A 21,382-nucleotide genomic window follows, 5' to 3' on the forward strand; every position below is an offset into this window, starting at 1 on the left:
CTGTAGTTGCCGTACTACTGGTAGTTAACCAACAGGCAGGAGAAGTGATCTGTATTGGTCTCCCTTGACACGAGAGGTGGCCCGTACAACAAACTGTTAAGATCTAATTCTTGCTGTAAAATGTTTGGGTGCTCTCTGACTAGAGAATGCAGCACAAGAAGGAATTAAATGCACTTTGTGTTTAAATGCAAGCACAATTGTCATTACCTATCAGACTCACAAGTTATGGCATCTGTATTTTTTCAGCTTAATTTGTAAAAGTGAGTTGGCTTAACAATATGATCTGAAGGAGCTAAAATGTATTAGAGCTGTCAACATTGCTAAATATCAGTATTAGAATGAAATAACTTAGTTTCCTTAAATTAGGAAGGCAGGAAGGCCCCAAGAGGTTTTGTTATTAAAAAATCCCCCTTTTTTATCTGAGCTTTGGTTTTCTGTTCTGTTTCTACCACTTTGAAATGGGTGAGACAGGGTGAGAAAGAGGACAGGACAGGTCCCATTCAAGTAGGCGCTCTGCTGGTCAATGCAAACTGGAATTTGTGTCAAGGTCATGGGAAAGGTCAATGACCTAATTTGTTTTCCTGCTCTCAGCAGAGCACTTCATGTGCTCAAGAAAGAGGGGAGAAAAAGGCTCAGCTCTTATGGGCAGTGTCCTAACACTATGAATAAAGTGCTCAGTGTCATCCACCAACCATTGTGCAGAAAGTCTCTCCTTTTCTACAGCCATAAATATGACAAGCCCTCAGATCTCACTGCAGCCATTACCATTAATCCCTCACAAGCAATATGATGCACAGAAAGATCATGGTTCTATAAAGAATCTCTGTACAACAAAATGCCTGTTTAGAAACTTACTTTCTCAGTACGTTACTCATCTCTGGATATGATCTGATCTAGGTAAAGTGGGTGTACTTAAACAGGGTAACACTATGAAAACAGCTCTTAGTTCTAAGAGGAATTTGCTGGCATTTAGACTAAGAAAGAGAGGGAACACCTCGAGGATCTCCCAAAATTCTCCAGAATTTGAACATGTGCCTCCTGTAAATCTAGTCTGATATAAACAAAAGTGGCTCAGTCTGTAACTCAGTAGTTCTTCAGATTTAAGATCAGTTACATACAGCAGCTAAAAAGAAGGCTAAGGACTGTCAGCCTGTCAGATACTCAGACACCAGGATTAACCCTCACTGCATTGACTTATTACATTTCCATGCTTAAATAGCATTGAAGTGAGGTAAAAAGTAAGAAAATGCCCAAATCCTCCAGTATTCAGGTTGTGGGCCATATTTATGCCTGTCTCTAGGATGGGTTTATTGCTTTGCCAGCACATTCTCCCCCAGGAAGGAGTCTGGATTTAGCACCACCCTGTATCCATATATCCCCTGAATGCATGAGGATGGGAGAATGGTAGAGCACGTAAAGTGTAAAAACCCCTTTCTGTGTTTTAGAGCAGATTCTGGCAACTTTTCAGTGCTGCTTGGCCAGACTATTTTCCTTCCCAATTCAGGGACTGAACCTACCAGGTGAAAGCTAGTGGCAGCTAGGACATGCTGCTCATCAGTGGGTTTGTGGGCACCCACTGTTGCACAAGGGGAGCTTCCCACCCACAACAGCTCATGGTGCCCATATAGGGATGCTCAGCTCCCAGCCTTGGCACATGCCACCTGTGACAGGCGTTGCTGACCCCTGTGCCAGAGCTCTGCCTGGCTCCCAGGTCACCTGCCTTTCCTTCTTGCCCTCAAACAGTATTAACACCAAATCTCACTCCCAGGGAGACGGCTTTGGAAGCAGGAGTTGCCCCAGGAAGGACAGAAGGTTTATTTTAAATATACAATGAAAGAAAAACCAGCAGGTTTTGTTTTTTTTTTTTTCTCTAGTGTGAGAAGAAATGTCTTAAGAAAAGAGGTTTTGTTGTCTGCTAAAGCATTGGCCTGTCTCCCTCTAAGGCTTGGCTGGCATCAGACAGAGGTGCCATGGGTAAGGAATTAACTGAGGTGGTTCATCTCAACCCCAATAGAAAGTAGATCCCATTTTTTTTTATTATTATTATTATTTAAATGAAATTTGTTCAGCTTATCCTGTTTGGTAAACCAGACTTAGGAAAGAAATTTAGCAAAGGCCTAGCTAAAAAGTGAGCCTTGCAGTGCAATGAAGTCTTCAACACACTGGTGCAGCAAGCCTGGTTGTATTTCTTCATGCTCAAACATTTAAAGATCTTTCTTGTTCCCATGTGATTGGTGTTTCTTGCTCCAGTTAGCTATATCTGCAGATTAATTGACCTAGGACCATCACTCATACTATTGTAGAGAAGTTTGTTTTTAAACTTATTTAAACTTGCATAGAAGCATTCTTTTAAAGTCAGTCATTTCCATAGATATCAGAAAGCTGACTGAGAAACTATTAGCATCAGGCACTTAAAATAACCTTTCTTCAGTGCACTCATTAAGCCTTCGGTTCCTTTAATTGTATGTATTATATTAGCATGTCAGTGTATGGCTGTGCCCTTCGTTTCTTCATGAACTTTTTGGTAACTCTGTAAATGTTTTTTATTTCCTTGTTCTTCTTGGAATGAAAATACTATGTTGCATAGAAGTGGTATGAAATAGAGTGAAAAGTCTCCTCACATCAAGGAATTGTAGCAGATCCTGCATGCAGTTTGCTTTTCTTTTTCCAAAGGTGTAGCTACTAGGGTGTTCCCTAAGTATTAGGTACTGTTGAACTGGATTGAGCCAAAACAATTGAGGTGGCAAGTATCTGTTCTTGAAACATACAGTTGAAGGCAAGGAAGCTCCTGAGGGCCAGTTCTACTATCAGTCCTGGAAGGCCTGAGCATCAGAAAGGCTCAGGAGTGCCAGCCCTGAAAGGGGGAGGGCTGGGCATCCTCAGGCACTGCCCAAGTTGTGGAAGGTTCCCCTGTTCATCAGGCTGGAGACCCTTGGCAGGGATCGCTCAGTAGCCCATACAGAAAAGACCCTGGGGTGCACAAAGGGAGGCAGCAGTGCCTTCCATCACAGAGTGGGTCACAGACCTGGGAAAATTAGCTAGCAGTTCAAGGCAGGTCTTTGGCAGCTCAGTCTAATTAGAAACATGGTGTATTGGCTTTGCTGTTAGACACCCCAGCTTTTGCCGGTTTAGGGACGTGCTTTTCTCTAGTATCAGTATTGCTCACAGTCTGTTTCTCAAATCTGGGGTTGTTTGCCATCTGTGAGATTACGTATTTATGTAGATAGATTAAATAGCTCACTCTGACACGCTGCTTCCATTTCTATTGTGCTAGTTTATAAATTTACATGGCTACAACATTCTCTAATTCAGTGTTAAGAATAACATCTTTAGACACAGACGTTGGTAATATTAACTCCTGCCTCCCCAAGTACGGCAAGCAACTATTAGTAGCATTAGTATTCTATTAGCAGACATTTCACAGAGAATGAAATTCACTTAAATTAGAGCTGACTGAAAAAGGTAATACATGCATTAAATATTAATACAGTTTTCTCATGAAAATATTCAGAGGACACATCAGAATTGTCATTTAGCTTTCCCTTCTGTTTGTGCAATATCTGTGATCATAATTTTCTTCCATTCATTCCTTATTTAATGAATTGATTATGAATATTTGAAAGTCAAGCTGTGCTGCTCAGTTGTTATTCATCAGAAGTCACACAGTACTTTTTTACATATTTAAGCATTTATGAAGCAGATCCTCACATGTGCCAGTTTAAAATTTTGTTTCCACAAATTCTCTGTGATGCAGCTTTGAAACTTCTGTTTTAAAAAGTTGAACACAAATGACTTCTAAAAGTGATAGGAAGTGTGTTTGCAGGTGAATTCAGCAGCACAGATTCTACCAGATGCAAACGTCCACGTGCAGGACTGACCTAATAAAACAGTTAAGACAGTAACGGAAATGGATCTCTTCCAAAGGAGCTGGTTGTGCTTAAAAGTTGAATTATACTGTTTTTTAGCAAATCCAGGCAGATATTTCTCTCAAATAACTGCACTATCTCAAAAGTGCTATTCATTGCAGCCTCCCTTAGACATCCCTCATATGCCAGTCTCTTTGCAGTGAGTAGTGAGGCAACACAAACAACCAGCTTACACATGCCATTTTTAGATACCTAACGCTGGGTGAAATGCATGTAGCATCTCACATGTTGCACTGGTGGGTTGTTGCATCCCTTGCAACCCAAAAGTGAAGCCAGTTAACTAAACTACTGCTTGACATAGATAAAATTATCAGCACCTGCTTCTCTGTTTTTTTGTGCTAAACTGAAGCTCTTCGGGAGATTATTTATTTATTGTGGTTTTCAAGTTCAAAGGAAGCTGTTTCTGTGTAGTCCCTAATTTAATTCTGTGTGGTACTAAACACTGCTCGCTGCACTTGTTCAGACTATTCCAGCCTCATTGTCTAAAAGTATTGGAATGACTTGCAAAATTTGAACCCATGGAAAAAATAGTGTGCTGCTTTTTTTGCCTTTGAAAAAAACCTGAACTTGCTATATATTCAAACTGAGCAACAGGGCTTCTGAAGTGACTAAGCAGCTCCAAATCAAGGTATTTTAAAGTCTTGTAGAGCCTCTCATGGACTCTGGAAGAAGTATCAAATAGTATTTAATCAATGCTGAAAGATATAATGGGAAGTAAGCTCTACAACATCTCAGAATATTATTGCATGAGACTTTCAAGCACTATTATCTTCAGGACCACTTGAAATATTCATGTATTTAGGCAACTGATAATTCTGGAGTGCCTCCCAAAATAATATTGGATTTTTCATTTAAGGCTTTTCAAAGCAGCAGAGTACTCACTCCCAGAATATCCAACATCTATAAGGCAATTTAGGCTAACAACCCAAAAATGGAGGCACTACTAGCCAATATTAAAAATGTAGATCTTAGCTACATTACAAGGAATCTGATGAATTGTAGCACAGCACACACCAAGATGCCAAGCACTGATCTTTTTTTTTTTTTTTAGAACAGATGTAGCCTCATGCTGTTGAATCTTCATATTCAAATAGACACATGAGAAATGCACAGCATTTAGCACATTCCTTTAGAGCAGCAACTCCAAGGGTGAGTTAAAATAACTAGCATTATTTCTCTGACTGTTAACAAAAATAAATTCATAGTGCATATCTTTGTCTCTCTCAGTACAGTATAACACATAGGGCCTCCCCGCTTGTTTCATTTGAAGAATATGCAGTAAAACGCTTTCATTTGTAGTGTGGGCAATTGCAAGGACTGTTCACCTGCAGATCAGGGATTCTCTGTTCTGTACAAACAAGGCACAAGGACACACTGTCTAAATGGTATGAAGCAGGTAGACACTGTGTTTGAGCTTCACAGTACTGTTCCTTTTAATAAGCATTTCATTTTCTGTACAGCATTGGAATCTGCAACTTGGCTTTAATAATAACACAGAGCTGAAAATGTGACAAGGACTTTACAGACATTAACAAGATGCATCCTCAGTCCCAAAGGGCTTTCAGCTTCACTAGCCAATATAGCAGCTTCAGGATAAGCACTGAAAGAAAGGCAGCAAGCCTGTCATCTATCCTGATCACAACTCTGTTTTATTGAACTCCATATTCTGATTCATTCCTTGTATTTACATTGGGAAGTTCTACTAACAATCATTGCAGGGTTTTTTGCTGATTCTGATGCCTTCTTTTAAAGGCAAGCCAATACCAAAGGGCTAGGCAGCTGGTGAACTACAAGGCGATGATAACTCCTCCAGAAATAATGATTTCATAAGCTGCAGAAACAGCGTCAAAGTTCTTTTCAGAAACATGAAAATGTTTAAAAGGGACCATCTTACATTTTTTTCCAGTGAAAAGTCGTCTCTGGCTTTCAGCATTTGACAGCCAAACTGTAACTATTAATCTAATAAATTCCAGTCTCAATCTATTGCAAATCTAGAGGAGACATTGGCTTTTGCAGAATTTATCAACTATTCACAAGTGTTGTTTGCAAAGTTGCGAGGTTGGGCTATGCATCTGCACAGCTATTTGGAGAGAGATAAAGGCAACTTTAAAAAAAAATACTCTATCTCTCTGCTAGGATATTATTAAATGTTCTGTGGGTGGGTTCTCACCTATCTAAGGTTATTCCATTCCAAAGATTTTACATGTTTTCCTTAAGATACTACTGTTCTTGGAATCACAGAAATGACAGCAGACCACTGTTTTCCTGAATTAAACATACAGCAATGTTTCTCACCTCCCTGTGCCCCTCTTTTCCTTTACATATCTAATTTCTGAAGGCATTTCTTGTAACTTCAAGACTGCTTAATATAACTGGCCAGAGAACAAAAGTTTCATTCTATGATAACTTTAAAGATCTCAAATTCTTTTTGTTCCACTCTGGAACACATAAAATATGGTCTTTGGAAAATATCACAAAACAGAACTGTTGCATTTGTCTATTTTAAATTGGAAGGAAAAAAAAATCACATTTTTTGAGTCACTGGTTTTCCCTTTTCTCTCTGGCTGGAAGTGATCTGCACCAAAGGAATATTCACATTTCAAACTTGTTGAATCTGTACTTCAGAAATTTTTGTGCTTTGAAAATGCAGGCTAATCCATGGAAATATATTTAGTCAGAAATTTCTGGCCATTTCTTTTGTTTCAACATTGGGAAAGGTCTGGTTATGGGGAAGGACCTCTGACATTTGCTGATGAGTTTGCCAATTGTGATACCTCTCTCTCTCTGATTTATTCATCAATTTTTACTGCAAAGTCGTTGTGCCATGGATGACTGTATCACCCTGCTACTTCAGGCAGTCCAGGATTCTTCAGGAAGAGGCCTTCCCTAGAAGTTAACTGGGAAAGTGTTAGCCTACTCATTTGTCCTGGTGTATGCTAGTGTGTGCCACTCCTCATCAGATTAGAAACGAGAAATGAGATTAGAACTTTCTCAGAACTGATAATATTCTGTGATTTCTCTCCTGAATGTGGGTTCTCCAGGTCACATATTTGATTGCCTCACCTGTGCAGCCTCCTGTCTCTGTGTGGGGTCTGTGCACTCCCTGAATGCATCTGAGTGCTGCTGGCTTTGTGATACCACCAGAGCTGTAGGAGAAGGTGTCTTCCTTCTGCTCTTTCTGCCCTCATGTTTTCTGCTCCAAAAGCTGAGCACACCTTGCTCCTTCCAATTCGTCAGATGCCACCCAGTCACACCCAAGCAGCACAAATGGATAATCAGCCACTCATACACGTCAGCTTGCAGAAGGGACCTGTGCTGCTGCTGTCTGCCATTCCCAACCCCAGCAGCAGTCCCAGGACTCAGACTGACAGGGGAGCCAAAGGGTTGACATATTAGCACAGTTGTATTCCGTGTTAAGATATGACCCTGCCTATCCATTTGCCAGCATCTTCATTCTGACCTTTCCATTGCTGGCACATCTCACAGCCCAAAGTAGCTCCCTGGACAGGTGGTTTAAAAGCTACTCGCTCATATCTCCACGTGTGGTTGTAAGGCTTTTGTTTGCATGTTTGCTTAGAGCTAACGTTAGAAAAAGCTGGAAAGGCAACTTTTACAATAAATCTTTCTGAATGTATTTACTATGCACAGCAAATTTTAAAACATCTATATAACAAGGTGTGGGAACTTTGCAGTGCTTCCCTAAGACACATAAGCTCTGCCTCAAAATGGTGACATGTATAGGTAAATATATGCTCATAAAACTGCATTGGTGCTCATTGATCCTGTTATGCTAAAAACTTACATGGCAGCCTACTGTGTTTCTGTCCTGGTGGTTGTAATTCTTGCATAATGTGTACCCGTCACCTGACCTCAGTGTTTTAGTCTTGCTTGGAAAAGGGGTGGGAACTTGGCCTCCTTGACGTCAATGGTAAAACCTCCTTTAAGTGCACTGGGAAACTTTCTTGGCCCTTTTATGTAGTCCTAATGAGGGGTTTGTATATGTGTCTTCAGCAAAGCAGGCTTTTGCATCTCTAAAGGGAGCTGTGTTGCAAAGACAGCACAATGAGACACGACCCACTGTAAATTATATAAGGGGACTAAAAGGCAATGGCACAGCGGCTTCTAAAGAGAGGCAAAGTGTGAGGGCTGTTGTACTGAACTTTGTAGCACATATGGGGCTCAGCCCAGGGCCTGACTACACCGCTTTCTCCCTGCTTGTGTGAATGATGTTCACCAGCAGCAGGAGTATCTCATCAGGTCTTTGCTAGGGTCACTGATTTTGGAGAACAAAGTTAATGCAACTCTCAGTTTCCTGAGAGATCCTAAATGGCAGATTTATTGATTGATGTTAATTGTGCAACTTCACAAACTCTATGAACAAATGCAAACCTTTCCTCTGCTGCATAGATAATAATGAAACCAAAAGCTGCTTCTCTAGTGCAGGGTCTTCAGATGCAACAAATGTGTCTTTTGGTTTCAGCTGCGAATGCTGATCTTCCCACCAGGCCCTTTTGCTGCCTAGAACACACTACCCTGCAAGCAAGGCAAAGAATTAGGCAAACATACCTGTGGTAACCAGGTCTGTAACTGCAGGACCTACCTTGCAGACTTGAGAAGAAGCTAACAAATAAAAGCTACAGGAAGCCTCTCATATGGCTAGTGTATCAACATAAATATCTGACATCTTATTTGTCATTGGGTCATATATGGTGTCAATAAGAAGCTGGTCTAAATTACCTAAAAAGTGCAACAGGTTAAGAATTTATAATGTATTCACTGAGAAAAAAAGAAAAGATGCACTTAACTATCCCATGAGAGAGAAAAAAAGAAGGCAACATCTGTGATACCTTCTTTCAAGAAATGGTTTGTACTGTGGTATATGTCAGAAGGGTATTTACCTTTGTCCTATGTTCCATTTTGGATTACAAAAGGAGAAAAATTAGTGCATATTCAAGCACAGGTGATTTCTTTGTGGCAGAACCCAGTCCTATAGAAACACTGAGAACATATGACCAAATTAAAAATGTTTATTCCTACTCTTCGTGTCATTGGAGTTTCTCTAGTATCACTAGAAGAATCCAAGAGTATGTGACAAATATAGTTTAATATGTAGAATATTTTATTGCTGCAGAGACGTATTTTGCTTAGATACATCATTTAACTAAATGGGTAAGCAATTGCATTACGGAAATACTGTGACTGAATGGCTACAGATACTCACTATGTTCACTGCTTCATCTTCAGATATCTATGTGCAATTTAACTCCAAGACCTTTCAAGCTTGACAGAACAAAAGCCATTACTTGGAGGCACTGCCAAAGGGAACTGTGGAGCCCTAAGATGTTGTAACCGTACCTTGAGGTCCTCGAGCTTTAGCTGCAGAAAATGGAATTCAGCTCAGAGGCAAAGGCAAATGTGTGTGGAAGTGCACAGGCTCTGTAGTTTGCACCAGGCCCTCTCTAAAGAGGTTTACTGTAAGAGACAACAGAACCCATGACAGCAAGATATCAAAGTTCTCCCTCGCATACAGGCAAATGACCACAAACTTTCCTTTTACACCTTTAATATTAGGTAATAAAAAGCAATCATGAAATAATCTTAAATAGATCCCACTGAGGGGTTTTCCTAATGCAGAGCCCATGCCCTATGGACACACTTTGTCAGTGCAGCCAGTGTTTGCAAAAGTCCTGGTCTCACTCCAAAGGAGGGGCATTTGTGGGGAAGAGCTGGAGAGGCAGTGAGGGCTCAGGGCCTGTCTACATGGCCACAGCCAGAAGCAACTCAGGATTCACTGCCTAGTCTGAGCACCAAGCGAATATGAGGTCTAAAGGCATCCTTCAGTTAATCTTACACCGAGCCACATATCTTTCAGTCTGTAGTGGTTGCCTTAAGAGAACTGAGGCTGAAGGGGCAAACTTATTTTTTCATCTAGGAATTTTTATCCCAGTCTTGACAGATAAAACCTCATAGTTATGGGCTTACTAGCTGCTTGTTTTAAAAGAGCTTCTGGAACTTTTAAAAGATGTGATTGTTTCCCAGAATTGTTAAAAAAAGCTTTGTAGACTACAAAACACAGTTCTGCATTGCATAAGGCTGGAGGTAGCCACCACAGGTACTTCAGCTAGCTGGGAGATGAAAGACCTAGCTCACAGCAGCAGTCAGCACTACAAAGGTTTGCTCCAAATTTAACAGAATAGAAAATATAAGACAAATATAAATAGAACCAAAATCTAGCTATCAGTAGTATGTGAGGATGATTGCTCAACTGATTATGAAACCCTGTAACTTTTTAACCTCATAACTTGCTTCATAAAGACTTGGGGGGGGGGGGGGGGGAATTCTGTTTTCAGAAATCAGTTTTGCTGAATGTTTTTGTACAGTGTGTGTTAAAAGCCAAAAATATTGACAGGCATCACTGGGGTGAGGCAGAGTACCAAAAAATACTGCAGGAAATAAATACTTGGAAGATGATGGAAAATATATTTGGGCCAATTTGCTTTTTATTTATACTAGAAAATTTAGGCGTTAACTCCAATCAATACTGGCATTAGAATTATAAAGACAGAAAACTAACGGGAGAGAAATTAATTGATTGAAGCTTTTAAGCCTGCTTTTCCTGATGCAGGAAGTTAAAAAGAGAACAAGTTTCAGAAACAAAAATAGAAATATGAAATTATAATATAAATTAAAATCCAGAGAAGATTGGCCAGAAACATGCTAGACTTAAATGAGCATTAAAACAGCACCAGCTTGTTCCTGGGGATCTCATGCTATTTATTGCATGGTTTGCTAATGAAAGGTGCCAGACTCACTCTTCTTACTGTATAACAACACACCAAGGGGTTCTGGATAGAATACAGGATGATACTAGGGTGTCTCAGAAGCACAGGCAAAGCCAAATAATGCCATCTGGTAGCCAGGTTTTAGTGAATAAACGCAAAAGCTGGTGGAAGGTTATGACAAGCACACCAAAGCTTAATAATGCAGAGACATTAATCCTTTCTCCCCTGCCTGATTACCCCAGCAGAAAGTCTGCACCAGCCTGTTCTCTGTAAATGATTCAATTTACCTTTTTTTTTTTCTCCTGGGCATGTTTGTACAGCATTTAGCATGTTTTCAGCATTGCCCAAATAATAAATCAGCAACCAAATAGAAAAAATAAAATCTATTACCTCAAACTCTTATCTTCCCAAGGTACAATCTGTGCCTAAAATTGATTTTATGCAGGCAAACAGTACTCTTAAGAAAAAAAAAACAAACAACCAAAACCAAAGAAGAGTCATCTTCAAGAAGTTTCACCATGTATAATATGGCATAAAAAGGTGTGGTTTTCATCATGGTCACTTGGTGCAGTTGACTTCTCATGTCTGCAGGATTATCAAAAAGTTTTACCTATGTCTTTGCAGTCTGACATGCCTGAAGGCCAGTGGAAAGGCAGGAGTACTTGCAGATCCCTGCTCCCAGAAGATACTAGCTAAGTGCTTTGAATCCTAGCATCCTTCATGCCCTTTCCTGGGTTCACTCCCCATCACCAAAGGTTCTTCATAGCGTCAAGATCAGGGCGAAGATAGTTTGTGCAGATCCCTATCCTACTTTAAGGGTATCATCATCCTAGGTACCTGACCTAGGAGGGTTAGGACTGGGTTTTCTTCCAAGGGAGCTGTGGGAGAACAAAATTTGTTTGACCCATGCAAATAGTACAGAATGTTAGCTGTGATAAAGGATCTATTAGCTGTCTTGCTCCAAACCATCCGCACCATGCAGGGCTCACCCTAAGCATATGGTTCCTGTGCTGCTATAGAAAGCCCACAATCCCTTCCCCCTTTGCATTCGAGCCATCTTGCTTCCCTTGCACTGGCCATATGCCACTTTCCAAGCTGCCCCTCTGCTCCCAGCTGCCATTTGGCTGGTAAGTGCTGTCTGCAAGCTGCCTGATGTGCATAGCCAGGGCAGGGACTAACCTGAGCTGAAAGGCAGGCGATCCTCCGAGAAACAGCTCATCCTCCAGGGATAGAGAGTCATGGTGAGCCAGTCTGTGTTTTGGGAAGAATAAAAGCATGTTTTAACTTGTACTGGGAATTAATGAAAAAAAATGACCATGCTGCAGGTTGAAGAGCTGTTCTGGTCTCTGTTAATGAGCAGATAAGATGCAGTGGTTTTAGATGGAAACCTAAATTCATAGTGGTTGGCTCTGAAACTGGCTGTAGTCTGTGCCAGAGAGAGCTCTGTCTCCGGAGATGCCCACATGTTGTTCTCCGTCAAAGGCTGCTATACCACCTCCATCAATGGCAGCTGGAGAAGGAGACTGAGCCTCGAAGGGAACAACTATGTTCTCAAGATTCACCCCTTTGGAGCATAAACCTAGCGTATGTAAGAAATGCAGAACCCTAGCAAAGACACAGTCCGCTGCGCTTTTTTTAAGGATCAAACTGTCCTTGTCCTAGTGAACTCTTTGGTAGATGTGGAGGCATCAAAGCTAGTGAACAGGCTGTAAAATCACAAAATGAAAAACTGGAAGACAGATTACGAATTCTTCAGCGTGCAGAGGTGCCTACCTATGGCAAGCTTATGACCCTTGCCTCTGCAGCTTGTAGAAGCCTGAACAAATAAATATAAATTGTCCACAGTACTCACAGAGCAAAGAATATAGGAAATGGAATGGTGCTATATGTACTAAGATAGTCATAAGTCCTTTAATTGTCTCCTCTGGCTTGCTGGATAATGTCCTTACGAATACTTGTAATTAATAGTAAGATCTGAGCTGAATATTTCCTACTAACAGAAAATCACTTTGAGCTAGGCCCTGTTTTTTTTAAAGGAAATGCTGGGGCACCTGCATGGAGCATGTGTGCTCAACCTGGGGACATGCAGTGGGCAGAGCAAGCCAGGTGAGCGCCCAGCCCAAGGGCTGAGGGTCCAATTTTGGCCTCTGCCTGTGGCTGTGAGCTAGCCCTCACTTTGGCCACTCACCCTGAAGGCTCAGGGTGCTTGGCAGGGTTCAGTGCCTGCACTGCTCTGCTAACAGGTGCTAACAGGGCTCACACTTGACATGCTGGAAAGTTCATCAGCAAGGTCTGAAATTCTGTGTATGGAGGTAAGACACTGGGAAAAGGGAACTCTAGAATATGAAACTAACAATTTCATACAAAATATGTCCTTTCAGCCAGCAGCTCACTGAGCCAGTGTCCATGTCCATTGATGCTTATTAATGCAATCCTCCAGGTTAGGCAAGCACAAAATAACTTTCTTTCTGCATCAGTTTGCCAGGCTTATTTACAGCAAAAAGTACTGTTGCAGCTTCTTGCAGGTTGTAGTTGTTGCTTGAGAAGTCACTTCAAATGAGAAACATCCTCAGCATTTTAGCGTTTTTCACTTTGGGAAAATTTTACAGAGAAACACCCAAGCAATGCCACCTTTGGACCTTTCAGCTAATTCAACTAGAACATCATTCCTCTTTAAGGTAGCCACCCCAGTTGCCATTCAAAGGCCAAGGGATGTAAGGTTGAAAACTTTGAAAACTCAGTTTTAGTTGATCACATGGAGCAGCAAGCTGAATGCTGAATAAAAGCTCAGATGTAGAAGGCTGAGGAGCATGAAGCAGGCTTTGGTTTGAAAAAGCCTAGGTCAGATTTCAAGAGGTGGTACCATAGTGTTTGACTTGGAAATCATGCAACACTGAACAGAAACAGAATAGAAACCTCTCTCAGAAAACATATATCATTCAAATATTTCCGGCATTTTTATTGATAACCTGTAAATACAAATAAGCTTGGTCTGGAGTGTCTTAAGGTATTCAGTAGGTGCTGACTCCGTTGTTTTCCAGAGGAACTGCTCTGAGGTATGCAGAAGGATGTTGAACATAACTATCATTCTCATCAGGGAAAAAATGTGTTATTTCCAACCAACCCAAGGTACTTCCATATCATGGAAGACTTACTGGACATGCCATGTCAACCTATGGAAAGCCCCTCATTTTCTCCCAGAATAGTAGAGGCACTCCTGCATTGGTAAGTTTCCTTGGCACATATTTTTTAATCCATCTAGCACAATATATGTAAATCTGCCCAGCTTAGGATATTCTTCCTCCCCTTCATACTTACATACTCTCTATGCTAGCTAATGTTCAAACCAGGAGTGCTCCTGCAGTGGTCTGTTTGTCAGTAAGCTAAGCTCCACAGTCTAAACTCCTTTAGATTCACAAGATAAGTACTTTCACCCCTCTGTTCTGTCTTTGGGCCTCCATCCAGCTTGCCTTGTTCTTTTGTGCTTATTTCATCTGACTGTCTTAAACAAGTGTGACGGAGACTCTTGACATTATTGCCCAGTGCCCTGGTCACGCGTTGCTCTGAAAACACTGAAGCAGAAATCAGATGGTCAAGGTGCCTTTAGCTCTGCAGAAACTCTGGAGCCCTCCAGGAAATATTTCAGTGAAGTTGAGATGACGGGTGGAAAAAGGCATCGAGGCTGGGGAGGGAAGAAAGACATAATTTTTGTTATTTTAAACACATAGACTTGTCTTGATTCATAATGGGAATTTGGGTGGGACTCACAGCTGGGAGGACAGAGGGAGAGGCTTATTTTTATTACGAAAATGTGCTAATTGTGGCTTAAAGCAGAGAGAGAGCGTGGGACAGCATATGATGGGGAAGCCACCTGTAGCGGAGGTGGGGAAGGAAGACAGAAAGGGCAAAAGGATAGTACGTTTTTCATATCTGTTAATTGAAAATATACCTATTTCTTCTCTAGTGACTGAACACCAGCTAGCCAAGTAGCCTCAGAGCACGGAGTAACCCAGATGCAGCTCTGCTTCTGGCAATAGCCTTTATGGCTTGGTTCTAGCACTTTTTATTTAGACTTGTGTGAACAATTGGGTTTGGGTGGAATGAGATGTTTCAGTTGACCCAAAACTGACATTTGTTTTCACTCAGTCTTCTAAAAAGCATATTCTTTCCCTTTCAGGCATCAGTTTGTATTATATTTGTGTTTGTTTAAAGCCGAGTAGTGGAAATGTAGAGAGGCATCATTTATACATGGAAGAAATTAGAGAAAGTTCTCTTTTTTTCTCAGCAATGAAAAATCCAAGAATGTCCACATCACTCTCCCATGCTGTAAGAGAACCCTCTTTGAGCCCTGTACTTTCCGAGAAACTTTTAATCCCTGGACTATGGGTGATTCTGAGTGGCAGCATATCTGGCCAGGTCTCTGTAGTAAATGCCTGACTATGTATAGGTATTGATGCTGATATGACATCAGACATCCAGTTGCTCCGCATGTTGGGTAAATGTCTAAATGTTCTTTTTCTCAATGGCTATGATGGAGCTCTATCCAAAATAGAATCGCTTCATCAGGATAGACCCGTAACATGGTGTTAATTAATCTCAAACTATTTGGCAGATTTAATTCAGGCAGCAACTCAAAGAGCATTATTTGAATTAATATACTAATTACTGCTGGTCTGAGGTTTTTGGAGCCTTATTTATTTTTATTAATACCCAGAACGTAAATGTGGGTCACTAGTACAATGTTATCTGGGGGCCTTAGATGCAGTCTTGTCAAGATGTACTGGAGGGGTTCTACCAGCAGTGCCAGGAGATACATCTTGTTCTGCAGTAAACCTATAAACTTCAATGGGCCCAGTACCTCTTCTGAAATAGTAAAAGCTCCACTGCTTCTGGTTACTATTCTAGTTTCCTCTTAACCTAAATGATTCAGCACTGCTCCTCTGGAAATGGCTTTTGGGCCAGTGACCCTCAAGAGGAAATACAGTAGAGTTTTCTTTTTGTTTTGTTTTGTTTCTTTTAAGTCTTGTGGGCAGCTAAAAAAGCAGATGATCTCAAAATTCCCACTGAGTATCTTTTGCTTTCACCTTTGAAAAATCCTGCTGTGATCCTAACTGTATTTTTTGGTGTCTAATGCATTTGAAATCTGCTCCTAAAATACTTATTCCTTTATGCAGCAAAGTGCAATATTTTAGGCCTGGCTGAATAAGATAAAGGCACATTAAGGAGCAGATGAAAAGTAAAACTTGGGTTGCTACTTTCTCAGTTCCAAGAACCAAGAGGGAGTCTTGGTGAGAGGGGAAAGAAGGAAAGGAAAAAGGTTAGGGATATATTGATACACCCTGAGTCTATGGCCAAGTTTTTCTAACTCTCCCACTCCAACAAGTTCTCATTGTCTAGTGCTTTGAGTTATAATTAACCACAACCTGACTGCTCTATTCTGGTTATCCAGTAAGTGCACTGAACAGCCTCTGATAACACTGATAACTTGCCTATGTCTACTGTGGTAATGTCAGTATGAAAAGTGCTACCTAAAAATCAAACTCTTCTCTAGCTCTTCTACCCCTGTTTGTCATGAAAACACAGTGAGCAGATAGATATAGCTAGGTTTAATACATGAAGTCTCAAAGACAAAACATTTTTCTTAGGCACCATGAAATGTTCTGCTAATATTTTTGTTATTCACACCCAAAAGTTGGCCAGGAGGTGTTCTTGAGAAGAGCTTTACAGTGAGCTTCATTGAGCTCTGCAGAGAAAAAAAAGCTCCTAAGGGACCATGCATGAAGCAATATAGAGGGTGAGTCAATTAGAAAATCATCTGTGTCATCTGATGCAGGAAGTTCTGTGGCTGGTATATATACTACAGTTTTCCCATAAATAGAAGTGAGGAAATTGTTGCTCTAAAACTTGAATGTGTAGCTAATTTGAGCGTGATCTCACAGAGGGTTGTTGTGGAGTTCTTATTTGTTATTATTTGGTGATTAAGCATAGCTTGTACATCTGAAACTCTTTGTCTATTCATTCCACTTTTAGACTTGTAGCAGCAGATGCCATACCAATTCACAACAGAAGATGATTCAAGCAGAGATTTCTCTCTATTTTGGGGATTTGCAAAGGCTTCCTCAGCTCTCATAATTCTGCCTATTAATTCCTTGACTGCTGTCATAAATCTTGTTTTTTGATAACCACTCATTAGCCCACACAAGCTACATGCAGCCCTTGGCAGAGCTCGAGACCCATCTTCTATACAGCAAATAGAAAACAACAGAGTTTCTGGATCCTTCACTGGAAACTGAAGCCTAATGCAAGCTATACTTTGCTTTTCACTGCCCAGAAAAAAAAAAAAGGGTTGATGCTTGGATTTCCTAGGCTCAGCTCTCTTTTTTCAGTTTGGCTGCAGTTTACCCTGATGTACTTCCATTTCACTTAATGAGAGTTACTGTTTTCCAGTGAATAGAGAATCATTAATCATACATTGTATCTTCAAACAAAATCCACAGACACTTTTCTTATTCTAAAGGAAAACCCTCCCTCCTCCTCTCAAATATTTCACAAAAGGTTTCCCACTACTCGGAGACTAACCAGTGACTGGAAATCAGTGTCTCCAAAGGCTATGGACTCAAAAAAAAAAAAATAATTAGACTTCCACCAGCTGCTTAAGTTAAAAGTGATGTAACTGTTGAAATTTGTGCTTCCATACATGCAAACAAGATAAGCAGTGGTCAGGAAGAAATTTTACATAAGTACCAAATCATTTGATGTACTTAATTAAGAATTTTTAGTCAAGAAAACATACATATAAAAACTATTTTCCAGCATGAATAAATGTTAGAAGTTTGGTCTTCAGTGTATAAACTGTAGCAAACATACAGAACCTGGTAGGAATTTATGACGTTATGTCATTTCAAATTGTAATGCATGTATGATGCAAATATGGTTAACTGGGAATAGTAATAGCATCAGTAAAGGCCAGCTCTTTTAGACTACTGAAAAGCAAGTGCTAACCTACTTGTCTAGTACTTTGCAATCAAAATTTCAACAGCAAAACTGCACAATCTTTCTGGAATCTTGACAACACAATGAACTTATAAATATATATCTATTCAGAGAGAAAACAAAAATTGGATTCTGTAAGTCCTTATATCCCTGAAAGTTCCTAAGTCTCAAAGATGCTGTCCAAAAGGATTGATTTAAAAGGGGCACACAGTGAGCAAGGCCTTCATTGTCAAGCTGCAAGTGAACTAGTTGCATACTACCAGTTATAGGCTATTGCCAGTTTTCCCATTCACTGTGACAAGGAACATGCTTTGGTTTGGATACTTCTCATCTGGGCCACAGACATATTCTCTCTTCCACTGATATTAATGTATGTAGTTAAATTATTTGTATAGCACCAAAATTTTTAACAAAGATGATGCTCAGAATGAAATCATATAATGACTTCTTCCCCAAAAAGTGCTGAGGGTGGCTTTGAGGATTTCCAGACCAGGTATCAAATGATGTTTATGTACACATACCCCAGTGAGCCACTTGGAAATCCAAGCCTTGACAATAAAAGACCACCTTTCACCCTTTTCTTTTAGGTCAAGTGAAAGTACTGCCGAAAGTATTGGAGAACAACCTGTTTTCTCAATAGAGATTACACAACCCCCTTCCTTCCTAAGACATTTTTCATGCCTTCGATTTTATGATTGACAAAATAATGACAGCTGCATCCTTTCTAATTTCTTAAAAGAACGCAGCTAACACTGCCCAGAAGGACAAACCGCCAAGGTTGAGGGGAGCTGGGAAGGGAAAGAGCTTGCATGGTTCAGGAAAACAAGTGGCGTAAAAGCTTCCTGAAAACATTGAACTAAAATATAATTACTAAAACAGCTTTGAAAGGGGGGAGTTAAATTACTGACTGTGGCTGTGATCATTCTCCCTAGTTTAAATTACTCTGGTATAAATTAAATGAAATAGGACTTGGACTTTGCTAATTAACTACCCTACCCACAGGTGATCACAATATGTGCCACGTAAAATCCCTGCAAAAGCAAAATTTATACACCTAGAAATGACAAGTGTGCATATTAAACCATTTTTGCAGTTTACAGGAACAGCAAAGACCTTTGATAGCTAACCAGGAAAATTATAGGGGGCAGGGGGTGGGGGTGGGGGTGGTGGAGGGTTGTGGAGGAAATCTTGCATACATTTAGAAGTAATGATTTAGACAACATTTCCCTTGAATTAGTTCATTTTAAAAGAGAACAAAGGGGTTGTCCTGCTGGGTAGCTTTTCAGCAGGGATGCCCTGACTGCCTTATTTCAGATCTGCAACATTATGTGGTTTCAATTAGTGGTAGCACTTGCAAAACTAGTAACACAGACATTTTGGCAAGCAATCTGACTCCAAGGCGGTGAAGGGTACTTAAGATCTATTCAGGGATGGGTGGAGAAATACAGTATATTTGAAACAGCGTTGATCACTTGCCATAATGGTGTCACTTCTCAAAACCTGACTGTATGTTTCTAGGCTTGGCTTCTCATTTCTTCTTTGCCTTCCTGTTTAGAATTTGCCTTCCACTTACCTAGTTATCCCTATTTCCTGTCTCTTTTGTCACCTGGCTACCTACTAGGCCCTAACTTAAGTTTTTCTTCAGAATTTTAGGGCAGCCAAGTGTCCTAGCTAAACATGCTCAAAATACTGTAGTACTCACAATGCTTAACATTTACAGAGGTCCTCTTCATCTTCAAAGTCCTTTGCAAACACTAGTTACAATAAGAACAATCCTGCATTGTCAGGGACTGACTGGTTTAATAGTCTGTCCATCCCCTTAATGTTGTGAAGCAATTACTAAAATATCCTTTTAAGACAAATATTAATTCTTTTAACTTTGCTGTCAGGAAAGCTGACTTCTGTTGCTGTTTCACATCAATGTGAGTGCCTCTTGTAATACATCTGCTGGTAGCAAAAAGCCTGTGCATGATTCAACAAAGTTTCCCAGTCCTACTTATCCTAGCTATCTTGATAGGCAGGTGACATTTTGATGAGCAAAATAACAAATGTCACTGCTGTGGTGATAGACGTATACAATATTCCAAATATCCACTGAAAGAGAAGTGTTTAATACAGGAATGAGAAAGGCAACTGCTTGACAGGACTTGAACATGTATAACTATAATATTTTTAGCAATAAAGTCAATAATTTGTCTCACTATCACATCTATCATGGTGCTAAAGTAGTTTTTACCAAGACTTTCCTATATGCTACGCTAGTATGGTGATTGTCAACATAGTCTAACTGAGACTACAGCACAGATATGACAACTTTTTTTCACAGGAGTTGCATTCCTAATGTCCACTAAAGGATTTAGCTTTGTTTCAGTGGTGCTGAAGGTTGGAGATCAAAAAGGATCACAAAGATAGCCACTGTTTCATATGTTTTGCTAGCCTAATGCTGGCAATAGGCCTTATAAAAAGTCTTGCTTTAACATCACCACGTATTTGTCAATGTTTCATTTTGATACTTGTGTTTGCTCTCAAGCTGAAACAAAATGTAGGGGCTGCAAATGGAAATGGAATGGAAGCGTGGAAAATGCTGCTCATGTTAAATCCCATGGTATTCATCTGCTGAGTTACTCACGTGTCTGGTCAACAGCATTTGGTTTTTTTCAGTGTCTGGCCTTACTCTTCTTCGTGCTAGGAAGCAGCAACCTGAACTAAAGAGCAGAGGAGGGAGTAAAAGCATGGGACGCGGTTAGACTTTCTCTTTCTGATCCACTTAACAGAGATGAGAATATAAATGAGCAGTTAGGCCACTGTGATCAAACTCATATGCAGTGTAATTCAACTGATTTAGAGCTAAAATATGACATATACCTCACGCTTCTTCAAACTTTCTGCAATGGGAGTGTCTTATTTTGGTAACAGTCTTTTTACGTGACAGGTAATCCACAATGATCTGGAATCATACAAGCAGGCTTTTCCCAATTTCATTCAAACTGCTTAATAGCTTTATTGCAATTCTAGGAATAAAGATGATCGCATTTCACTGACTTAAGAGAGTAGGTTTAATGCACTGTGCCATTTGCCACCATCCTGATGCGTCTTTTTTGTGCATGTGATTAATACATGTCTTAATGCTAATAAAACACTTACAGAGTTTCCCAGATGTAGACATGGCCCCTTAATCCTTCCCTGTTCTGCTGGGGATAATCATTTTTACAACATGAGATCACTTGCACCAGTGAAGTGCATTTTAACACCTTTCGTTGTTATCTATATGAACTGATGATCCTAATAGAATCCCAGCAGTGCATTTAAACTTTTATTTCCTAGGTTAATCAGGATAAAAGACAGTTAAGTAAGTTTCCCAAAGGGGGCTGCCTTTACATTAAAAAAAGAAAAAAAAAAAGGAAAAGATGCTACTGGATTTGTTTATCACCAGAAATTTTACTCATTGATAAAAGCAAAGCAGCAATGCTATAAAAAGGATGTTTTTGTCTTACAGTGGACAGCGGGGGGGGGGGGGGGGGGGGGGGGGGCGGGGGGGAGAGAGAAAAAAGAAAGAGAAGTATTTTCTGAACAAAGAAGTCAGGGTAGTCCCCCTCTTTTTTTGATCTTTAATCCCTTCTCTCCCAAGTAGAATGGCAAAGGAGCTCTTCTCTCTTTCTAATAAATAGCTAGCAAAAGCAG

The 21,382-nt window shown here is 40.3% G+C and overlaps 1 long non-coding RNA gene across 1 annotated transcript in view; it reads left to right on the top strand.

Moving 5' to 3' along the window:
- Positions 1-1,858: 1,858 nt before the first annotated feature.
- The window catches only part of LOC114012259 (uncharacterized), a 95,210-nt gene continuing 75,686 nt past the window's right edge, over positions 1,859-21,382 (top strand). The window contains exon 1 of the long non-coding RNA XR_003554618.2: positions 1,859-1,974. This is a non-coding gene — a long non-coding RNA (uncharacterized LOC114012259). The remainder of the gene's footprint in view (positions 1,975-21,382) is intronic.

This window comes from Falco peregrinus, chromosome 12 (genome assembly GCF_023634155.1).
Source record: "Falco peregrinus isolate bFalPer1 chromosome 12, bFalPer1.pri, whole genome shotgun sequence".
Classification (NCBI taxonomy): Eukaryota; Metazoa; Chordata; class Aves; order Falconiformes; family Falconidae; genus Falco; species Falco peregrinus.